The sequence below is a fragment of the Physeter macrocephalus genome, chromosome 8 (genome assembly GCF_002837175.3).
Source record: "Physeter macrocephalus isolate SW-GA chromosome 8, ASM283717v5, whole genome shotgun sequence".
In the NCBI taxonomy this organism is placed as follows: domain Eukaryota; kingdom Metazoa; phylum Chordata; class Mammalia; order Artiodactyla; family Physeteridae; genus Physeter; species Physeter macrocephalus.
Genome location: NC_041221.1, coordinates 11,143,615 through 11,168,119, shown reverse-complemented (window position 1 = coordinate 11,168,119; position 24,505 = coordinate 11,143,615). Strand labels below are relative to the sequence as shown.

At 46.5% G+C, this 24,505-nt stretch overlaps 1 protein-coding gene and 1 pseudogene across 1 annotated transcript in view; one reads left to right on the top strand and one right to left on the bottom strand.

The window, feature by feature from the left end:
* DSCAM (DS cell adhesion molecule) overlaps nucleotides 1-24,505 on the top strand; it is a 759,593-nt gene that overhangs the window by 74,029 nt on the left and 661,059 nt on the right. The gene's annotated exons all lie outside the window — the stretch shown is intronic.
* Nucleotides 17,654-18,299, bottom strand: LOC102988775 (THAP domain-containing protein 6-like; annotated as a pseudogene).

Sequence of the window (24,505 nt, the reverse complement as noted above, 5' to 3'; positions counted from 1 at the left end):
AGTTCCTCATAATAATTATCTGTAGGATATGTATTAAATAATATATACAATGATTAGTGTATGTAATTTGGAAATAGGTGGTTCATAAAATTATAAATGGTAAATAAAGTCATGAAAACCATCTCACCTTTACAAGTTTCCATGCTCAAGACGTTGCCTGTCGGTTTCTAAAGCTCATCACAGTGTCATTGTCCACCTGGGGGGGTCCCTTTGCTCAGGGTGGAAACAACATGAACTTTGGAGTCAGTACGACTTGAGTGTAAAGCCAGACTCCACCACTTACAAGCTGTGACTTCTCTCCTTCTGACGCTGTTCCCTCAACCTGAAAATGGAGGTGATGACGTCTGTGATTGTGTTATAACTGAAGAGATGGCCTATATACACTCCCAAGCACGTAAGGATGCTCACTAAAGGTGAGGTCCCCGTGTTGTGTGAATGAAGACACACTTATGGGTTTGATCTGCTCATCAGTGACCTACGGCCTACTTCCCTTCCTCGTGGGACAGGGGTGTATATGTAAATCTCAGTCGTCTCTTGGAAAGAAAAGCCCACCGGCCCTTCCCTCATTATACACTGGCCACATGGGCATTTTTCTATTCCCTGGCCGTGTCCAGCGAGTTCCCCTGGACAGCCTTCGCTGCCATCTCTCTGCAGGGGTGCTCCTCCTCCAGGTCTCTCAGGTCCTGGCTCAAAGAGACCTTCACTGCCTACACACTGTGGAGTCACTGCTCATCAACTCACCTATTTTATTTTCCTCATAACATTCTATTATCTGAAATTATTATTTATTGGTTTACTTTTTATTCTATTTGTCTTCCTCCCCTCTGCACATGGAATGGTAGATGTATGATGAGAGGGGTTTTGTCGATCTCATTCCCTACTATGAACTAGAATAGCATCTGCTCTTGGTAAAATGCAACAAGAACTATAACAAGAATATTGATAAATATTGTAGCAGCATTCAAGGGTGCAAACTTCCTGCAGGGAAACTTGACAGTACATATTAAAAAGTACAAATGCTGGCATCTGTTTGACCTCAACATTTTTCTTCCTTAGAATTTATTCCATGGGCGTAATTGAGGTTGTCCTCAAAAAGTTTAAGTATGTTTATCGTCACTCGATCAGGCTACTGTGATAACATCCTGATAGCCAGCCTTTCATCTCTCCATTCTCTTTTTTCATACTTCAACCAAGAATATCTTTTCTTCCCCCTTTGAAAAAAAAATCCTATGAAAATAATCATGCTCAAAAATTAGTCTTCTATACTGGAAAACAATAGTTTGCTACCCCAAACTAGGATAGAATTATCCAAACTCAAGTTTAGTATGCATGCATTCATTCTAATGATTGATACATTGGACTTCTTTCTCCTGTCTTACTTTTTGACTTTATTATATTTATACTTTCACCTTTCTTTCTTTGTCTAATGAGTTTTTCTTTTTTGTTCTACTTATTTAGGACACATTTTCTCTTTCTATATGTTTAAATTTACCTTGGAATTTTCCCATGTGCATTTAAACTAGCACAGGTCCACAGATACATGATAACCTAGCCACCTTCTTCCACAGAAAAAACAAAAAAACCCAGAACAAAACAGGTACTATAGGTTGAATGTTTACATCCACCTAAACTTCACATGTTGAGACCTAATGCCCGATGCGATGGTATTAGAAGACGGGGCCTTTGGGAGGTGGTTAGGTCATGAAGGTGAAGCCCTCATGAATGGGATCAGTACCCCTCTAAAAGAGGCCCCAGAATACTCCCTCACCTCTTCCACCGTGTGAAGACGCACCCGGAAGGTGCCTTCTATGAACCAGGGAGAGAGCCCTCACCAGACACCAAATCTGCCAGTGCCTTGATCTTGGACTTGCAGCCTCCAAAACAGTGAGAAGTAAAAAGTATGTTGTTTGTAAGCCACCCAGTCTCTGGTCTCCTCTTGGAGACAGGGTTGGACCACATTGATTTTGATTACCCATCTCAAGGCTTGCATGTGCTTGCTGTTATGTTTTTTAATCTAGAAATTAGGCATTATTTTATTATGACCTTACTCAGATGATATTGGTTTGGATTTACCTACAGTTTTATCATGTCATTTGTTCATTCCTACTTGGATCTCAGACCATCCTTGTGGGATCATGTTCTTTTTTCTTGAAGTGTATTCTTTAGATTTTCCTTTATTTCTTGTCTCTTTGTAGTATACTCTCTTAGTTTCTGTTAGCTCTAACTGTCCTTATTTCATCCTTTTCATGAAAGAGTATTTTGCTGGGTACACACTTCTACATGGACTGTTATTTCTCCTCTACACTTTGAAGGTAATATATCACTGTCTCTGGAGTTCTTTGGCATAGTTGGGATGTCAGCTATTATTTAAATTCTTACCCTTTTGTAGATCATTTGCTCTTTTTCTCTGGCTGCATTTAGTATCTTCTGTTTGTATTTTGATATTCTGTCATTTTTATCCAAGTGTGCTTAGACGTGAATTTTTTATTTAACTTTTAACTGTTACTTAACTTAGTATATCGTGCTTTGGGGTTTTTTGGTCCAGGTTTTCTGTCAGTCCAAAAAATTTTACCGTTTTCTTTCTTTTAAGTATTTCTTCGCATTCATTTTTATGTTCCTGAGATTCCAGTTAGCTGTGCATCTGTCCTTTTCATTCAGTTCTTCATTTCTGTTACTGTTCCTCATAGTATCCATTATTATTCTATTCTTGTCTTACAAATAAATTATCTTCTAGAATTCCTTGCTGGATATTTCTTAGAGATGATGATTATGATGATGATGATAATTTTAGTTTTCTTTCATTTTCTGGATTATGTCTCATCCAAGGTTTGTGTTTTCATATTTATTTATCTTGGTCTTACTCTTTTATGATGTGAGCATTCCTCAAATGTCTGATGGCCATTGGTTGTGTATTTATATTCAAGACTGAGCGCATACAAAGGGAAACTGGGAGCATTACGTAAGTGGTCAGAGCGCGTGGAACAGGCATCTTTGCTTTGCGGTGAGAGGGATCTGCGCTTCAGAATCTGTTGAAATCTCTCGACTGCTGATCGCTCCATTTTGTTTGCCATTTTCCTTTTTCTTGGCCTGTTGCTCTTATTTGAAGGAAGTTTTGGGGCAGAAGAGGGAACGTGAATAGACTTACTCTGACATCTTGAATGAAAAGCCCAGTGTGATTTTTTTTGAAGACTAGTCTCATCATACTAATCTCGTGCTTAAAGTGTGCTAACTGCCCGAAGAACAAAGACCGGGATCCTGACCTTGATTCCCCAAGGCTCTAAATAGCTTTGTCCCCAGATGCATTTTCAGCCTAGTCTTAAATCATATCCTCCATCTTGATTTCAGTACTCTTTTTGCTTCCTTTAGTGTTTCAGGGATTTGCACACACCTTATTCTTTCTGTCCAAAAGACCTTTTTCTCCTCCTGGACCTCTCAGTCCCTGACCCCAGAATAGATAAAATTACTTTGTAAATAGCCTCATAACGTCACATGTCCTTTGTAGCACTTATCAGACATGGAATTTTACTTTTGTTTCTGTGATCATGTGATTAAACCTGTCTCATCGATAAATATAAGCACCATAATAATTATATCTGACTTCGCTTACCATTTTATTCCCTAGTCTCCACTGAGGGAGCAAATGTATAAATGAATACAGGTGAATAGTAGTAACAGAGTACCTTGGGAGGTCTGCCTCAGCTTGCTTTTCTGAGGCCATTGAGAAGATCTGAGTTGAGCTCCCAGAGTGATCATGGCAAGACGTTTCACTAAACTGAATCTCAGACTCGTCTGAGACACAAGTAAGGCAAAGTAATGACTGTTGTGGCTTTCAACGGAAAGGTGCTCTATGGGTAAGGTTTTTAACGTAGTGTCACATACTGGACTAGCTTTATCCTCCTAACTTTATGGGATATTCTGTTGGCTCGTTGTAATGCACTAAAAAAAGACTGACTCATGTCACTGCAAGTAATGAGAGTTTATTGTAAAATCTCCATTTGTAATGAGAATGCTAGGATCCTCAGCTACGTGACCAGATATCAAGGAAGAAAGGGAACTGTTACGCAGGTGGACCTTCTGGAAACTAGAACCGGAAGGTGACTGAGGCTCCCTGGCGGCTCTGGAGCCCATGTCGTCTCACTGACCCCTCCTGTGCCATTCGTGGGCCTCCACTCTGGTTCCCGCCGTTCCCTTCCCTCACGGATTCTGGGCGTAGCTGCTTTAACCTACGCGCCTGCGGCTTCACCGCCATTAAGAAGTATGCCTGTTCTTTCTCTTTAGCGCTCTGATCCTCTTTGACTCTGCATTTTGTATTAGAATCTGAGAGGCAAAGAATAGTCTCGTGGCAGAGCTCTCACAGTCAGTCACCAAGTCCCAGGCTGACGTCCTCGTAGGGTATGGTGTAAAAAGCACAACTGTCTGAAGGCGCTCTGGGAGCTCTCTCCTGCCTGTTGGACAGAGTCTCCGCTGGCACTTCCCCCGGTGTGTGTAGGGGGAGGGAGGAGCTCACCCCAATTTCAGCCTCCTGAGGGACCAGTGGCTTCCTTCCCGCTGGGGTTGCACCTGAATCCAGCTTCCAGTGGGTCCCCAAGCCCCAAACAGCTGGCAAACAGCTGCATCCAACAGGCCCACCCTGGGGCCCCAGTAGCCTGATTCTTCCCTTGTGTGCAGGGTTGCTCTTACACTTGCCTTATTAGAAGGGAGAGCGGCAGGGTGGAGGGGACCTCCCTGGAATTCACAGCCACACTGCATGTTCATGGTAGACCCCGAGCCCAGCACGACTTTCCATGGGGTCAGAGTGACGGTGGGGGGACCCGTGCCTTCTCTTGCTAACCTTGGCTTGTGGGTACTTTGCTCAGTTGCCTTAGTTTTGGTGTAGTGGGTTGAAGTGTCCCCAAAATCCGTGTTCGCCTGGAACCTGAGGATATGTGCCCTTATTTGAAAATAGGGTCTCCAGATCCAGGAAATCTGGATAACTGGTGTCCTTATGAGAGAAAGTAGAGGGAGAATTGGACCTTAGAGACCCAGAGAGAGGAAGTCGTGTGAAGATGGAGGCAGGTGTCGGAAGGACGCCTCCACAAACCAAGGGATTCCAAGGGTTGCCGGCAGGTACCAGGAGTCAGCAGAGGCATGGGATGGTTGCCTCCCCAGAGCCTCCAGAAGCACCAACGCTGCCTCCACCCTAATTCCAGACTGCGAGAGAGTGAATTCCTGGTGCCTTAAGCCTCCCCCAGTTTGTGGCCGTTTGTCAGGGCACCCCCAGGAACCTACTACCGCTGGTTCTAGAAGCAGAACCTGAGAAGGGGATTCTTGTGCAAGCGCTGGCAGGGCTGGTTGAAGAAGGGCTGTGGGAGAAGCCAGGGGAGTCAGGGATGCTTTCAGCGGGAGGCTGCACTCCGCCTGACCTCACAGGAGAGCTCTGGGGCACAGCGTCCTCCTGCAGGACTCGTGGCACCTGTGGCGGGGGTCACCCGTCTGAACCCTGGCTCAGCCAGTTACTGACTGCGCTGTCAGGGAGAAGTGGGGTCAGCTGGTTCTTGTCTGGCAGATAATTCTCGGGGGCGGGGGGTGGGGGTGAGGTAGCTGAGAGGCGGGAGCTGCTGAGCCTCATAGCAGCTAGGAGATGTGGGTGCCCCAGCTTGGAAAAGGGGCCCAGTGCTGGGGCATCACAGCTTCTGCTATGCGAGTAATTGTTTCTCAGTCCACATCCGGTGAGGCTGTGGAATTTGTTATAGGTCCTGATACGTGCTGAGTGGCAACCGCTTTGCTTGACCAGAGACACCCACAAATGGCACCGTGCTGCCCGGCACATCAGATGCTCGCCATTCTTCCAGCTCTCTGCGGTTGGGGAGGGGAGTCACATGATCCAGAGAGATGCAGGGAATTTGGCTGGAGAGGCCATCGGAGAGGGGCGGGGCTCCTGCTGAGGGAGGACTGAGGCAGTTCCTGTAACTGACTGAGCTCCATACAGAACCGGGACCAGCTGATGGTACAGGTTGCAGGTCTGAAATACCTTTAACGGAGAGGAAAGAGATAGGTGATGACCACTGAATTGCTTTTTGCATCCATTACTCACAAAACGTTTAATAACAAAAATGAGGAACGGAATTTGTGTTGACACAACAGGACAGAGTAGCAATCCTTATTAACGAAAATTCTGTATCAGTTCCTATACCTCTTCTTTTGTGGTTACCAGCACGTGTAGCAAAAATGAATATTTTTCATGGCCTCTTTCCCATTAACATGGTTACATTTTATGAAATAATAAAGAATGTTCACATAAAGATGACATCATAAACTCCAGTCTCCAATTTTTTTTTCTCTCCATTGTATGCAACATATTCATTTTCCCTGGAAATAAAACATGCATGTAAAATTAAATCACCTGGCTATTTTAGGTTGCATTCTCCGGTGTACCTACTTGGAATGCCTTTCCAAATCAAAAACAGTTTTTGAGGCAGAAACAATAGCATCACAAATCAAACAAATTGTTTGCAGAGTGTTACCCAAGGTAATTGAGAATAAAAATGTGGTGTTCAGGGTTCTCCGTTATACCTTCCTACTTTCTTCGCTTGTGCCTGATTTACTTAGAGGCGCAGTTTAGATGGGAATGAACCAGGCACTGAGGGACAGAGATGGCAAACTGAGCAAGTGCTGGTGTAGCTTCCGTCAACCGTGGGTAGAGGTGCGCCTGGCAGAAAGTGGGTCAGGGAGGTCCCCTCTCTCACCTAGTTTTGATGCCGAGAGGTAACTTGTTCGCGGTCCTAGGGAGCAGCAGGGTGCACACCTTCAAGGAGTTCTGCTTTCAGAACTCCAGCTTTCAGAAAAATTGCAAAAGGCACTCTGTTCTTTGAGATGACCTCACTTCTTTCCACTCCCGGTACTACCCCCCCCTCCCCCATCTCAGTTCATAACAGCGTCCTGACAGCAGCTGAGCGAGCAGTGAGGTCCTTGAAGGACACGCAGTCCAGCACCTGCTCAAAGGGCGCCTGGAAAAAAGAGCCACGTGGTTCTCGTGCTGATGAAGGCTCCTTTCCTGATGCAGCCCCTCTGTCGCTTCTGTACTCCGCACACCTCGCCAGCCGTTTCCTACTACATCAGTCCTAAGCGTCTCTATCCGCCGACCTGCCCACCCTGTTTACCCGGGAGACTGCCGCCCCGAGCCCGGGAGTGACACCCACGCCCCTCCCCATGCAGCCTTATATTTATTCCATTCCCTTCCCTTCAAAGGCTGCTTTTAAAAAATTTTTTTCCTAGATCTTTCTAGGGGTTTCCAAAAGAAAAGACTGCCCAGGTCCTCGTATGCTCCTCAACTTGGCAACTTTTTACCTCTTCTTTTATTTTATTTATTTTTTAAATTTTTATTTATTTTATTATTTTTTTGTTTTGCGGCACGCGGGCCTCTCACTGCTGTGGCCTCTCCCGTTGCGGAGCACAGGCTCCGGACGCGCAGGCTCAGCGGCCACGGCTCACGGGCCCAGCCGCTCCGTGGCATGTGGGATCTTCCCGGACCGGGGCACGAACCCGCGTCCCCCGCATCGGCAGGCGGACTCTCAACCACTGCGCCACCAGGGAATCCCTCTTCTTTTATTTTTTACACTGAAATTATGCCCCCAACATGTTGATCATGCTTTACCTGCTTCTTAGTAAGTGTGAAAAAGGTTTCCTAATTAGGTTGTCCACATTTCAGGGTTTGAAGCTCTGTTCCTCTTCTTATCAGCTGTATGGCTCGGGCAGCTTACCTAACCGTTCTGTGCCTCAGTTTTCTCATCTGGAAAGTGGGGTTGATAATAACATCTCTCTCCTGTAGGGCTGCTGTGAGAATTAAGTGAGTTTGTGCTCACAGAAGGTTTAGAGCAGCATGTGGCCAGCTGCAGGTGCTGAGTGTTAGCTATTATTTCTTCTCCTGCAGCCCCAACTGTGCTGAGAAGATGCAGAGGGCTTCCAGCCCTGAACTGGCCACACCAGTGACTGAGAATATCTCGCTATGATTTCATGGAGAAAACTCACATAACGAGTTCTTGTGGGCAAATTTTGAAGTTGGTGCAAGACCATCCCTGTATCCCAGGGTCCCAGTCTTGGAGGAGGTACTTATGCATGAATTTTCGATCTCCTAGGGCTGGAGCTGTGAGTCCCAGCATGCTGCCTTGACACTGTGACCCTAACCTGCCAATAGAGGAAAGAGATGGTGAAAAGGGATGGGAAACTAATGCTGACTTTGGTTTTCATATTTCAGTAAATATGAGAAGAAACTGAAAAACTGGAGGGAAGTGGTTTGTTTTGTGATAACAAAGACCAGTTATGTAACAATTCACTATTATTTCTAGGAAGGTAATGGGTATAATTTAGAGGGTGTTTCTTGGTTTGACTTGGGGAAGAGCTCAGGGTTCTGTGCGGCTAAACACAAGATGCCCGGACAAAGCTGCAAGACCACCTCTCCAGGGGTGAAGGAAGGGGGCCGGCCTAGGACTCGGGGTCTCTTTCTTCTCCCCCACGGAGGCAGCACACTGGGCCAGTTTTCATAGCTGAGGTCACCTGTGAGGCTCTGGGCAGGGTGCTCACATTTCCCCAAAGAAAAATGGAGTTTGAGCATTTAAGATGCCACAGCATCTTTTCTAGAAGGTTCTGCTCCAAAAGTTCAAACCATTCAGAATATTTATGGGAGAGCAAGGAGTTTATCAGAGGGATGTAAATGTCACTCTTTGTTCTGGAATGTTGCAGGTCAGGGGAGGGCATCTGGCTCTGCTCATGGCCACTCAGAGCCTTAGAGGAGATTGAAGAGGGCAGGGGCAGGACCCCCGAGCTTCTAAGGTGGAGACTCCAGGGAGTTAATGTGAGCAAATATCCCCCAACCACCCTCTAGAGATGGGTCGACTTTTGCAGCCCCCAAACGCTTCACCTTGACATTGAAGGAGACCTTTAACTGCCATGTTTAATGTCAGCCCCTCCGATAGTGTCCCCTTTCAGATAATTGCAGCTGTATCCCACATAGACCTCCACCTCTCTTTCCAAAGAAAAAGCAGTTGTTCTCATTCTCCGTAAGCTCCTCCATACCTCCAGGTCGTGCCCACGGTTCAGCACTCAACTTCAGTTCCTGGTAACTGCTGGCTTCTCTCTGATTACAATCAACACGTTCCTTGGGAAGCCTGTTTTTACCTTGAAACGCTTCCAGATCTGGTGAGCAAAGTGCATCAGTGCTTCCAGCAGCAGATGGTTTCTAAATTTACCAGGAAAAGACCTTCATGTGATGTTGGATGAACCTTGTAAACACCTGGAGATGGAAATTGTGTTTGATGAGAATAAACTCAGGTCGGGTTCATTCATGAAGCCCAAGATGCTGGCTGGTCACTAGTCTTGTCCTTACTGCTTATGCCCGGTAGGAATTGCTGGGCGAGATAGAGAATAATCATTTCTGTTGGTGGAAGACAAGATGGCTGTAATTGTGGCAAGCAGTAGATCAGACGATGCCCATAAAATCACTTGGACGTTTGGATAAAAATACAGGGAGAATGTATGTTGTGGTGCTGTGCTCAGAATGATCACATTGCTGGCCCCGCAGGGGGTGTCACTGTAAAGTAAGGGGGCAGATGGGTGCGTCCCCTTCGGTGGCCCCGAGCTGTAATCTGGGTGCAGGGTGGCCCGGGGTGACCTTGTTTTCTTTAGTGAAGTCGCAGCCTATGTGTTAAAAGCCTGGATGAATTCCTAGAATCACTTTTACATTGCTTGGCATTATTAGTCAACACTGGAGTGTTTTATGAGTACTTTTCCACTTAATCACACTCTTTATTATTCTCAATTTTTTTTTTCTTTTTGTCCCTGTCACCAAACCTCTGCATATGTAGAAACACACACACACACACACACACACACACACACACACACACAGAGAGAGAAGGAGAGAGGGAGAGGGGGAAGGGGAGGGGAAGGGAAGGGAGAGAGTGGCCAGCGAGATACCAAGGTTCATAATTGGCAAACCAACACTATCAAGTGACTGTGGGTTCTACCACTCAGAAGATCCCAAGTGTCACACGGGGCCGCCGTCAGCGGAACTGGCAGTTCATCCTGCCAATTAGCTGTGATGCTCGGGACCAAATATTAGCAAGGCTGAAATTAATACCAAGTGATCATTTGCATCTGAAATTCAGTCGGGAGCCATTGTGAGATTTCCAATCCTGAGGTCACCGTTCTGAATATCAGCTGGGCCGATACTTGAAAGGACTGTTTATTTTCCCAAACGTAAATAGGGCGCATGTTCTTCTTTGCATTTTCCTCCCATCCTAGCTGCGGAAGTTTGTTTATATACATCGCCCTAAAGGTCAGCCTTCTCAGGCTGAAAAAGAAAGCAGGCATCAGGTGAAATAGATCAGCGCTGTTCAGGGGGTGTCAGACATGCCGCCGGCAGGGGCAGGCAGTACTGATGACCCCGGTCCAGCAGTACCTGCTTTGTGCTTGGCTGTGCGCTTGGCTCAGAGGGATTTGGACCCCGAGTTACCGACAGGATTGTCAGCGCCCTAGTTTTTGCCCTATTCTAGTCACGTGTCCAATACCGTCCCCTGCATAGCAGCCTGTATAGTTGCTGTGTGAGATACACCTACAGGCTGAAGACAGCTGCAGTTACTTAACTTGTGCTCATAGAAACAAGAGGGTACGTTGCTTTCCTCAGGGTAAAATTCTTTAAAGTTGTATCTTTTATTTTTCTGAACTCACCCCTCCCACCAAGCTGCTTACATGTGTTTTAGTTGACAGTGAAATACTTTGTGAGTTATTTTCCTTTCTCTCTCCCTCTCCAGTCCTCTCCCTGCCCCTCAGTCTTGCATATCTCCAGTTGACTATCTTTCCTTTTAAAACAGAGAGTGAAGGAATGAAGAGAGCTTTATTGCTGCTGTTATTTTAAAAAATTAGTGGTGGTGATCAAAACTTGGAAATTGTCATTTCAGGAAGGTTTTCAAGGCTGTGTTTCTCTCCATTTGCTGCATCCCCGGCAATAATTTTTCTTGCGATAACGATCATGTGGCAAAAGAATTTGAAATGACCTACTTTGTACGTGATATCAAGCCTCCGTGTTCATATCGCGTATTGTTACCTAGTCTCTCAATGTTTTGCTTTATTATGTGTCACCTTCCGTTAGGTTTAAGAATGTCACATATCATATTCTGTTCTGATATATATCCATATATACCCCATACGTATACAGTCAGAAGGATGTGTTTTTATATATAGGGGAAATGGGGAGAATTTCACCTACTTTGCAAATTGGTCCTAACAGTTCATTATTTTTAATAAGTAGCAATCTTACCAGTAGCACTTTCCCAGTGTAGATTTAATTAGTCTTTTTTCCCCCTCCCTTTCACTAGTTGACAGAGCTGAGGGGAGGGAAACGGCGGCAATTTGAAACCTTGTTAGAAATTTATGCAGTGCTAAAATGTTCCATTCCCAGAGGCTGGCTTTCCAGCTGTCGCCGGAATGCACTTGCTGTCTGCCTCCAGGCCGGTCTGGGAAGGCAGGGTGGAGGTGGGCTGCACATGCATGCACGGCGTTGCCTAAATGATGCTCTCCGTGATTAGCCCGGGGTGGAGGGAAGCTAATTATTTTCCCCCCAGTTGATGGGTAAGTAATTCCCCACCGTTGGTGGGTAAGATGCACAGTGAAGGGGGCGTCCAGAGATCAAGACCCTTCACTGGCTTTAATAAACACACTGGCCGCGCGGTGGGAGAGGGTCATCTTTGGTCGTGGACACCAAATCGCCGCCCATCTTATTGGTGGCCTCCAGCAAATACTTAACCTATTTCTAATAAGATGACCCTGAGCTAATTTCTTCTGGAGAAAATCCCTCCCTGAACATTTTACACGATGTCAAAGATGGTCTTGTGAGGGGGCCATACCCTACCTGCAATGACTTGGTCAGCCTCGCCCAGATTCTTCACCCCACCGCTGTCCAGAGCCCCAAAATTCTTCCTCAGGGGACGCTCTTCTGGCTGTTGTTCTTAGCTGGAGATGTCACTGGTGGCCACAGACACCCTGGAGAACCAGCAATCCCTAATAAAGGCGTGGATGACGCACACAGAGCCCTGGGCGTGGGGGGAGCGTTACACCCGACGGCGGACACGAGATGCGGTGGAGACCACACAGGAGGACCAGGAGGGCCGACCAGGGACCAGAGGGGCCTCGCAGCTCTTTAGGAGTTTGCCTCCAGTCTGGCCTTGCTCTGTGCAGGGCGGAGCCCGGGGGTCCGAGGGGCAGCATCCTCTGCTGGTGCCAGAACGCCTCACTGGGAGAGGGGCAGGTGCCCGGCCATCTTTGCTTTGGTCTCCATGCACCCAGAGATGGCAACAACACTGATTAGGAAATGATGCTCTAAGCCCCCTCCCCCCGCCCCCAAACTAACAGTGTGAAATATTTCTGGTGGCACCGAACCCTGTGACAAATTCTTTTTTTTTAAATCTTACTTTCAATGTACCAGAGCGCTCTCTAATTAGGAGCTTTATTATCTGCACTCATTTGCTAGGGCTGTTGTAACAAGTGCCACAAGCTGCGGGGACTTAACAGTAGACTTTCAAGGTGCTGGATTCCTTAGAGGCCTGTGGGAGAAGACTGAGTTCCATGCCTCCTGCCTTGCAGACGGCCGTCTTCCTGTTCACATGGCCTCCCCCTGTGTGTCTGTGCCCAGGTCTCCCCTCTTCATAAGGACAGAGTCAGATCGGATTAGAGCCCACTCACAATGACCTCATTTTACCTTGATGACTTCTGTAAAACCCTATCTTTAAATGAGGTCACATTCTGAGCTAATGGGGGTTATGATTTCAATACTTGTATTTTGAAGGGACACAATTCAGTCCACATACTCTCCATTCATTTATCCAAAAACTGTACGTCAAACGGCCATCAAGGGGCTTCCCTGGCGGCTCAGTGGTTAAGAATCCACCTGCCAATGCGGGGGACGTGGGTTCGAGCCCTGGTCTGGGAGGATCCCACATGCCACGGAGCAACCAAGCCCGTGCGCCACAACTACTGAGCCTGTGCTCTGGAGCCCATGTGCCACAACTACTGAAGCCTGTGAGCCTGGAGCCCGTGCTCCACAAGAGGAGCCACCGCAATGAGAAGCCCACTCACGGCAACAAAGAGTAGTCCCCTCTTTCCGCAACTAGAGAAAGCCCGCGCGCGGCAACCAAGACCCAACGCGGCCAAAATGTAAAATTAATTAATTAATTAATTTTAAAAACATCACTTAAAAATAAAAACGGCCGTCAAGGACAAGGCCCTGTGAGGTTCAAAACTTTTGAAGATACAGCTCCTGGCCTTTGAGTCCACAGGGCCCTGTGTGGGTCATGGCACACGTGGGTGCACATGTAGGCCCCCAGAATGCCCATGTCCTAATCCTGGAACCTGTGAGGATGCTACCTTACGTGACAGTCATGACTTTGCAGATGGGATTGAGTTAGGGAGCTTGAGTGGGGAGATTATCTAGGTAAGTCCAATGTAGTCACGGGGGCCCTTCCAAGAGGAGAGCAGGAGGGCAGGGGACGGGGGGAGAGAGAGACAGAGCGAGGAGATGGAAGAAGGGGCCACAAGCCAAGGACTGCGGGCAAAGACAAGGAAGCGATCCTCCTTCACAGCCTTGGGAGGACCGTCTCTGCCCACCCGCGTGGTCTTCTGACCTCTAGGACGGTGAGATAATACATCTGTGTTATTTAAAGCCACGAGGTATGTGGTGATTGGTTACAACGGCAAATAGGAAAATAATGGCGGGACCAAGCTGGTGGGCTTGGAGCATCCCGGAGCTGTGCTTGGGTTTAGCAAAGTCGCATAGAGTAATGGATGATAAAGCCCACTACCCGGAAAGAGCAGGGACAAGGCCTCAGACTTGATTTGGAGTCACTCACTAACAATTTTCAAGCCCCCATCCAGGTTCCACGCGATTCAGGTACCAGACCAGCTTGTTCCATAGGAGTTGGCAGGTTACAGATGAGATGGAGGCATTGAAGCCAGGGAGGTGGAAATTCAGCACTGATTCCTGCCTTGTAGCAGGGAAGGGAGACGAGCTGAGTACCACGCTGTGGTCCAGGAAGCTCAGATTGTAGAGAAGTCCTTCCATCCATTTTGAAGCCCAGCCCAAAGCTCCCCAGTCTAGCTGCCTGTCTGTCTTTCTGTCTCTCTCTCCCTCTCTCTCTGCACACACGCTCCCTGGGGTTGTGTGATTAAGTTTGGCTCCCAGCAAGGTGTCCTGGGGAACCCTGTTCTAATTAAGCCGGAGCACCAGCTGGGAGGATGAAGGGGTGGATAGGAAGGTCAGTGTGGGGGTCAGGCACAGCAGGTGGAGATGCAGGAGGGCTGGGTGCTGTCATAGGTACAGTTGGTGTGCTGTTCCCCAGAGACCCTGCGTGGGAGTCTCATGCAGCTCCAGGAACAGAGGACAGCCAGGCAGGACATCGGCCAGTGGGGACGGAGGGGGTCACAGAGACTCTCTGCGGCAGAATGCCGTAGCTGCAGTGATTTTTCTGGCTCTTGCCTGCCTGACTATGGCAAAACAGTGACACTGCTGACTGGCTTTGAGTGTCTGTAAGTGGCGACTTTTCCCTCTGTGAATGGCCTGCAGCTGAGGCCTCTATGGTCCGGTTGAAAGAGCAACGTCTCTGGGGCAAGCCTGGCTGGGAAGCAAATCCGAATTCTGCTCTGTATGATCCATGGATTTTTGTGCAGGTTACAGTGCCTCTCTCAGCCTCAGTTTCCTTATCTTAGAAGATGGGAATAATCTTGTAATACTTGGAGCAGCATTGAGGCAAGGACCAGTGGAATCAGTGGGTGTGAAAGGATCAGACGCAGTGCCTGATTCTCAGTGGGGATCGGAGAGGTGAGCTCTGCCTCTCACCACCTCCCTCCTTTGGGGCCTGGAGGGTGACGGCTGGACCTCGGTCTGGGACGGCGATGCTGAGACGGAGGGGGGAGGGGGGGAAGACGGTGCTGAAAGCATAGGCACCGCCTCGTGCTGTGCATTGACTGCCGCCAGGGAGCACCTCAGAGAGGGGGAAGTGGTCATAGGCAGACTTTGACCGCTCGTATTTGTGTCGGACTTAGCTGGTTCTCCCGTTCGTATAGCAAGGGCTGTGGGGTCCACCAGGCCCACGGCCAGGCCAGCAGTCCGAGAACTGGACCAGATCTGTGCTGAAGGCAGCACCGGAGGGTCTTAGCAGCACAACTGCCTGTTGACCTGAGTGTTAATCTTTAAGAACACTCCCTTGAGTCCCCCGACTAGAAGAGGAAGAGGATGAGACAGGTGAGCCAGCAGGCTTTTCTCAATATCATGGGTATTTATCAGTGATTGGAAGGGCATAGGGGAGACACACACACACACCTTAGAGGTTGTTCAGTTGGTTATTTTCTTCAGGCTTCAAAAAGATGTAAGCCAACGCAGAGAGACTCCAAAGTACCGTGAAGCACCCAGAGTAGAGTTGGCTACAAGGCTGCCATGATGTTGGAAGAATTAGGGGATAGTGAGGGGTCTTGATTGTTGGGGTTCTGGGGAGTGGTGGGAGGTGAGATGGGACACTCAGGATGGAATTAGAATAAGAAACCGTTTGAAAGGCTGAGGAGTGTGGAACTGAACCCGGGCTCCACCTGGGCGATTAGTTCTTGTTCCAGAAGGACTCAACACCCCGGAGGTGGGACGGGGCAGAGACAAAGATCTGGGCTAGGAAGGAGCTGTTGTGATTTCTCCTGACCACCCCTTTCTCCTCACCTTTCTCTGTCCCTTCTCTCTCCCACATGTTCTGTCCCCCCACCCTTCACCCCAGTACTCCCTTCGGGCAGCCCCGTGTAGTCTAGACCCCCCTGCTCTGAGGAGTGTCACAAGCGCATTGGCGTTCTTTGGCAGTGATTTATTAACTAGGATACATGTTTGGGCGCAGGCCAGGTGAAGAGCTACAGATCAGATGTCTGCCTTAACGTCACCTGCTAGAGTAGGAGAGTGTCTTGACCAGGCCTTCTGAAGAAGCCTGTTCCTCCTGAATTTCTGCCAGGCATGTCTTGGCTGGAAGAAAGACAAGCCCGCTTGGGATGTAAAGGCTCCCCTAGGAGCTGGGTTAGCACCTCGCTCTCCCAAGGTGACCAGGGTGGCTCTCCTAGTCCTCAGCCAAGCAAGCAGCTGACTGCAGGGCCATAGTTGCCCCCAGAGAAGAATAGATGTAAGCAAAGGGATTCTTTCAGGTTTACGCCAGAAGTTACTGCACCTCCTACAATCTGTATCTCAGGTTCAGTTTCTTATTTTGTGATCTTTCTTTCTTCCCCAGGTTCTTTTTCTGTGTTTCCCAGAATATATATATATATATATATATATATATATATATATATATATATATATATATATGCATTAGTTTCCTAGGCTGCTGTGACAAAGTACCACAAACTGAGTGCCTTAAAACAAAAGATATTGATAGTTCCAGAGTTCTGGTGGCCAGAAGTCTGAAATTGAGGTGTTGGCAGGGTTACTTCCTTCTGGACGCTCTGAGGGGGGTCTGTTCCGGCCCTCAATCCCAGCTCCTGGTGGCTGCCAACAACCCCCGGTTTATGGCTGCATCACTCCATTCTCTGCTTCTGTCATCACATGATATTCTCCTGGTGTGTCTGTCTCTGCATCTCTGGAACGTTGGTTATATCTGTTTTCAAGTAAGTTCACATTCATAGGTACTGGGGATTAGACCTTGAACATACCTTTTTGGGAGACACATTTCTGCTCGTTACACTATACGTACAGAGTCCTGCACACAAAACAATGTCAGGCATATAGGGAGGGTTCAACCATGCCTTGGTGAACAAATTAACGAAAAGACCAGGCACTAGAAGGCAAAGGAAGAGAACATTGTGGATCATTCTCAAACCACCCATTTAAAGGGCTTCTGTTGGGATGGCTGGGTTGGCTGGGCCTCTGTTTGTGTTTCTTAGCTCCCAGGGGGCTAATAGCCTAGCTTGTCCACTGGCAGTCATCCCATGTCTCCAGCATGTTCCAGTCCACAAGCACTTTTCAGGCCCTTGCTTGCATCATGTTTGTAAATATCCCGTCGGTTAAAGCAAGTCACATGGCCAAGCCCAGATTCAAGGAGGTGAGAGAAGACACTTCTTCACGTGCGGAGCTGTAGCCACGTCGCAAAGGCCGAGCACAGAGGGACGGGAAAATTGACTACAACCATTTTTTGCGGGTAATCAACCATAGATTTTGATTGACATGATCTCTTGTATATGCAGTATAGTAAAATATGTATGTATTGCCACTTGGTTGATAACTTTCTTCACAGAGCTGTAGAATATTCTAGAAATTAATGGCACAGGCTTGCAAACTACATGGCCTGGGTTGCAATTCTAGCTCCAAGACATACAAACTGTATGACCTTTGACCGACCTTTCTGTGCCTTAATTTCCTTGTGTATAAAATGGGGATAAAAACACCTCCTTCCTAGGGATGTGGGTGGTAAGGATTAAGTGAGTTAAATTATGAAAGTGTTTAGTACAGTGCTTAGCACACGGCAACCGCTGAATAAATGCTCTCTGTTTTAATTAATATCTTGGTTTGCTCTTTTTTTTTGACAGATATTATTTCATGATGGTAATCATTTTCTGAAAAGCTGTACCAATATCAATTTTAGGTAGAACATAACATGAAATTATTTCATGAAATATAGTTCATGCTCTCCTGACCTCACTCCCAACAGAAAACTTCCGGTCTGTTTGCTGTTTCTTGGCAGATGAGACATTCATCCTTTAATTCCGATTGTCTTCCTCAATGATTTTTGGAAACGTTTTTCTCCGTCTGAAACATTCCGCAGACTTTTCTTGGTATCCTCTAGCTCGCCGATCACTTGATCTTATTTATGCTTGAGTTTCTTTGGACTGTCCATTACACTGTAGCTGTGCTCAAAAATGAACTGGGACTGGAATTCTTCCATACACGAGGAAGCACCAACAAGGTGGTGACTGTGGTTTGTGACTGGAAGAGCTTGAGGGTGAAGTTTTTCCTACAGTGAAGCTTTTCTCTTTTCCCCGGTAAGTGAGATGGGGAATTAGAAGGTATGACTTCGGTTTAACATTTGGAGCGCTTCTGTCAAAATCTGTCTTCTGAAAGTGCCTTGAACACAACACATCTCCTTTTTTAGGCTCCCAAATGCCTGCAGCATTCACATCGAGTCTTTTCTTGCTAATACCCATTTTCTTTTGACCTTTTCATCTGTGGGGAGTACGTGAAATGTCAGTCCTTTTAACTTGGAATTTGGTAAACAGCGAGAAGCACATCCAATGGCCGAGCAAGATTTCACCATGGTTTGAGCGACTCATACCAGAACGTTAGCGGCGAAGGCAGCGACGAACGCTCACGACCCATCAGCCCTCTTGGTTTGCTCTTGAACTCACCCGTCAGCTAATGTGTGCATGGTGTGTGTGTGTGTGTGTGTGTGTGTGTGTGTGTGTGTGTGTGTGTGTGTGTGTTGTACGTGGTGTTGCAATGTGTGCATGGTGTGTGTGTGCGCGCGCGCGCGCGCGTGTGTGTGTGTGTTGTACGTGGTGTTGCAACAAGGAGGACAGGATAGTGGCAGGGTCAGCAGAAAGATGGAGCCTGGGTCCGAGGTGACTGGGAAGATGTCGGTGCTTCCACCTGGGCTCAGCATGGGAGGAGCTGGCTTGATGATGAGAAGGACTTGGCCACTCTTCCTTCCCGTCTCTGTCACTGCCATGGTCATTGATTCACCACCTCCAGGAACGAAAAGAAATGCCAAACAGTCGCACAACCCCTGTCACTTTGCAGATGGAAATTTGAAATGCGGTGAGGCTTAGTGGCAAATTCCAGGTCACAAAGCTCACAAGTGCAGAACCGCGCATGTGAAGGGTGCAGATTTCTGGCTCTGCTGTAGTGGTAGTGCAGGTTCTTGTTTGTCTTAATTCATTCTACAAAGCATTGTTTTTTAAACATTTTGCTTCTTGACTCTTCGGTTGTCCTTTGTATGCATATCAGGTGTGTGTTCCCATTAGGCTGATCTATAGCATAATTTCTACACTAGAAAAGGGAGTTAAATAGAGCATTGAGATGACTGTACTCATCTTAAGGTTATTTAAAAGCAATTACTACCATTAGTTGGAAGTGCTACCTCAGGCTACTGATAGTAATGTGCACCTAACAATCCAATTAGTTTGTAAATGGATTAGTTTATATCTTGACCAACGCATTTGCTTTCAATTCAGTATTATATAGATCTAAAGAGTGTCACTTGTGTCCGTTTATACGTAGAATGTGTTGCTTCATCTTTAAGTAGAGGATTTACTCGTTCCCTTCCCCCATGAAATGTTACTTCATTTATATTTTTGCTTCCTAAACTATGATTCATGTCTTTTTAAGTTCCATAATCCTTATTAAATCATTTTAGCTCTTTCTGTAGTTTTCAGGATTTCTAGCTGGTTTATATTCAGTATCCTTTGAGGTGCAATCAAAGGTGATACTGTAACATCAGATCACTTGCCAGCCCAGCCCTGTCTAAAAGCAACTTTCTGTGATGATGGAAATGTTCTAGAACATTAGGCCATTTAGTGGCTCGTAGCCACTAGGCAGATGTGACTGCCAAGCACTTGAAATGTGGTTAGAGTGACTAAGGAGTGGAATTACTAATTTTATTTAACTTTCATGGATTTGAATTTAATAGTCACATGCAGCTGTTGGCTGCCATATGGGATGGCACGGTTCTGGAGGACAAAGGACTGTAGATAAGCTATGGAAGGTTTTGACCCACCCAAGGCTCTTTGTCACCCAGAGATAGAGGTCTTAGTGTCACCACACTGGACTCACCTGGTACAACCAGATTTTCCCTGGAGAAGGTCATTTTCTGGTATCTGAGAGGTCAAGGGAAACCTCCTGATACATGAAATTGGATGGATTCTTATCGATACTCTCCCCAAATATATAAGTGATTAAGTAAAACAGTTTGTTCATCGAGCACCTGCCATGTAGCAGGAACACGAACAGGCTGGCTTCCCAAAGGCCTGGCGTTCAGGAGAAGGAAGCGAAATACACGTTTACCTGAGCTTTGCACGTAGTGGAGGCCGAACGGGTTGATGGTGCCTACTCGGGTGTGGCGTACCTGACGAGGTGTTAGATACTTTGGACCATAGTTTATCCCGTTGTTTGACATCCATTACCTCATTCATTCATTCCACAGATGTTTATTGAGTGTCTAGTATATAATATTTTCTGGGGATAACTAGTAAGCACAACAAACTCATTCCTTCCCTCCTCCATTTACTTATTTGCTTATCTATCTATCTACTACCTACCTACCTGTCTATCTGTCTAGCTATCTATCCATCTGTCTATCGTCTAATTTGTTTATTCCCTTGAGTTTTATTCACAGGGCTACAGTTGAACATTTGCATTCTTATCCAGTGTTATAACAAAGTTTTAAAGATAACTGCATGTTTTCTCACATATTGTCTCAAATCTTCTTGGTGTTCACGCCAAAGTGTCAGATGTCAGTGGAGCCAAAGGTAATTTTCCTGAGGAAGAACATTTAGTGAAGTCTCTGCCTCATGATGCAGTTTTCAGCTCTGGGAGCCCGTGAAGACCCACGTGTATGAGGGCGGTGAGGGCAGCTGCTCTCAGGCAGGAGGGAGAGCTGAACTGGCTTTTGAGAAGAGGAGGGGCGCAGCAGAAAGGAGGCACCCGCTCTTAACAGAGTCTTTGGGAATGCATTCTCCTCTCTTGACACAAACCCCCATGCTACTAAGTCCAATTCCGTGGTTTGTGTAATGCATTAGAAGATTTCTTTTTTCATCATTGCCATGTACAGAGTGCTGTCAGCGGATACAGGATCAGAGATAACGGCCACCTGCTTCTTGCCTTTGCCTGTCAGTGCTCAGCCTCTTGGGGTGAGTTTTGCCGTCCAGTTGGGCTTTGGAGCAAGAATAAGTAAACTGATTTTGCTGCACAGTGAGTTTGCAGTGTGGCCAGGAAAGCAGAACAGAGCACTCTATCAGTGGTGGGACCATATTTGAAATCCCGTGTTATGAATATTGGATTCCAAAGAGGTGATGTGGTCTGGTGTGCTCTAAATGATTTTTCTTGTCTTTTTACAAATTGTTTACACTAACAAAATGTGTGTGTACAGAACCCTTTGCCGAAGTTAAGAAGCCGAAGGGTGTCCTTGAAAATTTCCCTGTGTGCTGCTCTCCAATCGCACCCCCTCCCCCAGAGGGCACCTCACTCCTGAATTTGATGTTAGTTAATCCTTGTTTTTCTTTGTAGCTGTGTCAACATATGTTTGTAGCCCTAAGTAATATCTTGCTAAGATGTACATGCTCTTGAACTTTATGTAGTTAGAATCACAAAGGAGGTGTTCTTCTGGGACTGGCTTTTTTCTCAACATTATTGCTTTGAGATTTATCCATGATGGTGTGTGTAGTTCGTTCTTCCATTCAACAGATAATTATCTGTGCAATTGCTGCGCCCACTGATTCTAGGTCTGGAGCTAGAGAGAGCGAACAAAACAGGCAACCCAGTGTCCTGAGGTAGCCTCATTCTTGTGCATGAACAAGATAAATAGACGGTGTAGCTGGTGAGATGGTAATTGGTGTCAGGGGAAAACTGAAGCAGCGAAGGGTAATTTTAGGGGAGATGCGGAGTTTCAGATGGGGTGCTGAGGAGGGGACATTTGTGTGAAAACCTGGGGATGGTGAGGGAGAGGGTCAGGGAGATGTCAGGGGAAGAATTTCCCAGGCAAAGCCAACAGGAAGCTCCAAAGGCCCGCAGCAGTGTTGCGTCAGGTGTGTTTCAAGTGCTGTAAGGAGGCCTCTGTGGGGAGAAAGCAGGGTGAGCACGGGGCTGCAGATGGAGGAGATGAGGACAGAGAGAGAGTGGGAGGTGCTGGAGCAGAGTGGCATTCTGTGACCAGAGTTCTGACCAGATTTCTCTGTCCATCGCGTGGAGCTCGCAGACCAAACAGGCATTGCAGTCCTGCTAAGGAGAGATGATACGGATGCGGTGAAAGGGGGTCGTGTTTCGGTTGAGCGTCAGGTTTTTCTGATGAATGGGATTTGCGGTGACAGAGAAAGGGCGATTGCTTTCAGGTGCTGCTTGTGGTGATGGCGAAGCCGGAGAGAGGAGAGGTTGGAGGGCAGGAAGGGAAGGACCAGGGCTCACTTAGGGGCCTGTCCGCTCTGCGAAGCAAACTCAACATCCTCGTGCAGATGGGAGGATGCAGTTGGGCATGGACGTTTGGAGTTCAGATAAGAGGTCTGGGCTAGAACTAGACATTAGGAGATGCCAGCCTAGAGATACCATTAAAAACCTTCAGAATGGGTGATCATCAAGGGAGTGAGTATAAATAGGGAAGAGGTCCCAGACTGAGTGCAGAGACACTTCAAAATTCAGGAGACGAGAGGGAATCCTCAAAGGAATCTAAGTAGGAGCATCAGGAGGCTTCTGATCAGAGGGAAACTGGGCATAATCAGTAGTGTCAAATAGTCATGTCATGCCGCGGTGACATGTGGGCCATGGTGGCGTCTATATGAGCTCTTTTGGTGGAGCGGTGGGGAAAAACACCTGCTTAGGATGTGAGAATAGAAGGCTGAGGGGGGAAGCAGAGCCAAGGAAGGATTTGAGATGAGAGGGTAAGATGGGTGCGATAACCTCTCAGCCATATGCTGTTAGGAATGATCTAGTAGAGAAATGGAATTCAGTGATTTGAAAAAGAAAAGGAAAAATTTAATTCTGTGAAATGCCTACTAATGCCTTTAGCCCATTTGTTACTGGCTTGTTTATCTTCTTCCTCGCTCTCTCTTTGTAGTTTATTATATATTCTTTATACTAGTTCTTTGTTAGTAATATGGTTGCAGATGCTGTAAATATCTTCCCATTTGTGCTTTATATTTCACTTTTGCTGTTTTTCTTGATGAATAGGTACTCTTAGATTAATTTTACAATTTTTGATTGGTGTTTTTGTCTTAAAAAATGTGTTCCTACTACACATTTCCTATTTTTTTTCCAGAATAGTTTGTATTGACTTTCATTTCATTAAGTCCTTAATTTACCTTGAATTGATTTTGTACAGTGAGAGACAGGGATTAAATTTCGCTTACCTCCATAAGGTAACAAATAGTCCCAGCGTTATTTACTGAGTGTTTCTTTTCCTTTCTTCCTTCCTGCGTAGTGCAGGTCTCTTCTGGCCTCTGGTTGGCTCCAGAGACCCACTGGTCCATCCCCACACCAACAGCCCACTGGTTCAATTACCATGGTTTATAACTAGTCTTGTTATCGGGTGGAGTGAGTCCTTGCTGTTCTCGGCTCTTTAGACTTCTGTGTAAATTATGAAGTAAGATATTCGAGTTTCTCTGAAAAGCCTTTTAGAATTTTGATGAGACATTAAAACATTGTGCTTAAGAAGACTCTGGCCCTAATATGCTTAGCATAGAATTCTGGCTCCACCTCGTACCAGCTTTGTGTCTCAGTTTCCTCATCTGCAAAACAGGGATGACAAAGATACTTCCTCATAAAGAGAGGACTAAAGAGTTACTGGCTGTGAGGCCCTCGAACATCCTCTGGTATATGGGAATTGCTGAGTGTAAGGTGTCATAATTATTGTTATTTTTTATTGCAATTTCTTTTAAACTGTTGATCAATTTAGGGAATGTTGACCTCTTTATACCACAAAGACAAAGACAAATTTTGAGGGATTTAGGGAAAGTTCCTCAGACCCAGGACTTGTGAGAGATCCTGAGACTTTCTTACCACATAGAAATGTGATATCTGAGTAAGTCTCTGTGGCATGAAATCATTTTACTGATGTAATTATAGATTATAAAGTAAATTTTATCAAATTTTATTTATAATAAATAAATAAAATTTATTTGTTAGTTTTTAGAATAATTTTTCTGCATGTCAGATTTTACTTTTTTATACAAACCAGATTTTTCCCTTCCGATATGAGCAGATCCTCACTGCATTTTTTGGGGTGATGTGAATTCAGCCTCTCCGGTACGTTAACCCCTCTTATTATGTCAGGGTAAGGGAATAAGTAAAAAATAATATACTTCGTGGAGAGAATTCTCTCATTTTTGGGGACTTGTAAAGACCTTATTTGTTCCAGGTGACAAGTTTCAAGTGGGATAAAAGGCCATTATTTGTGAGAAATGGCAGCTTAGATACAGCAAAGTTGCTGCCAGGAGTTGATGATGCAGAAAGAATTTCTTTGGGGCAAGACTGTATTGAATGGGGAATTACTAATGGCATTTCACTGTGATATGGCTGTATGAACAGTGTCTGTGGGACCACCCACCACATTCACTTGTGGGATTGGCTGCTCTTTGCAGGTTACTATAAAAAAAGCTCTTCAAAAGTGGTTGCTTCAAGGGGCTTCCCTGGTGGCGCAGTGGTTGCGCGTCCGCCTGCCGATGCAAGGGAACCGGGTTCGCGCCCCGGTCTGGGAGGACCCCACATGCCGCGGAGCAGCTGGGCTCGTGAGCCATGGCCGCTGGGCCTGTGCGTCCG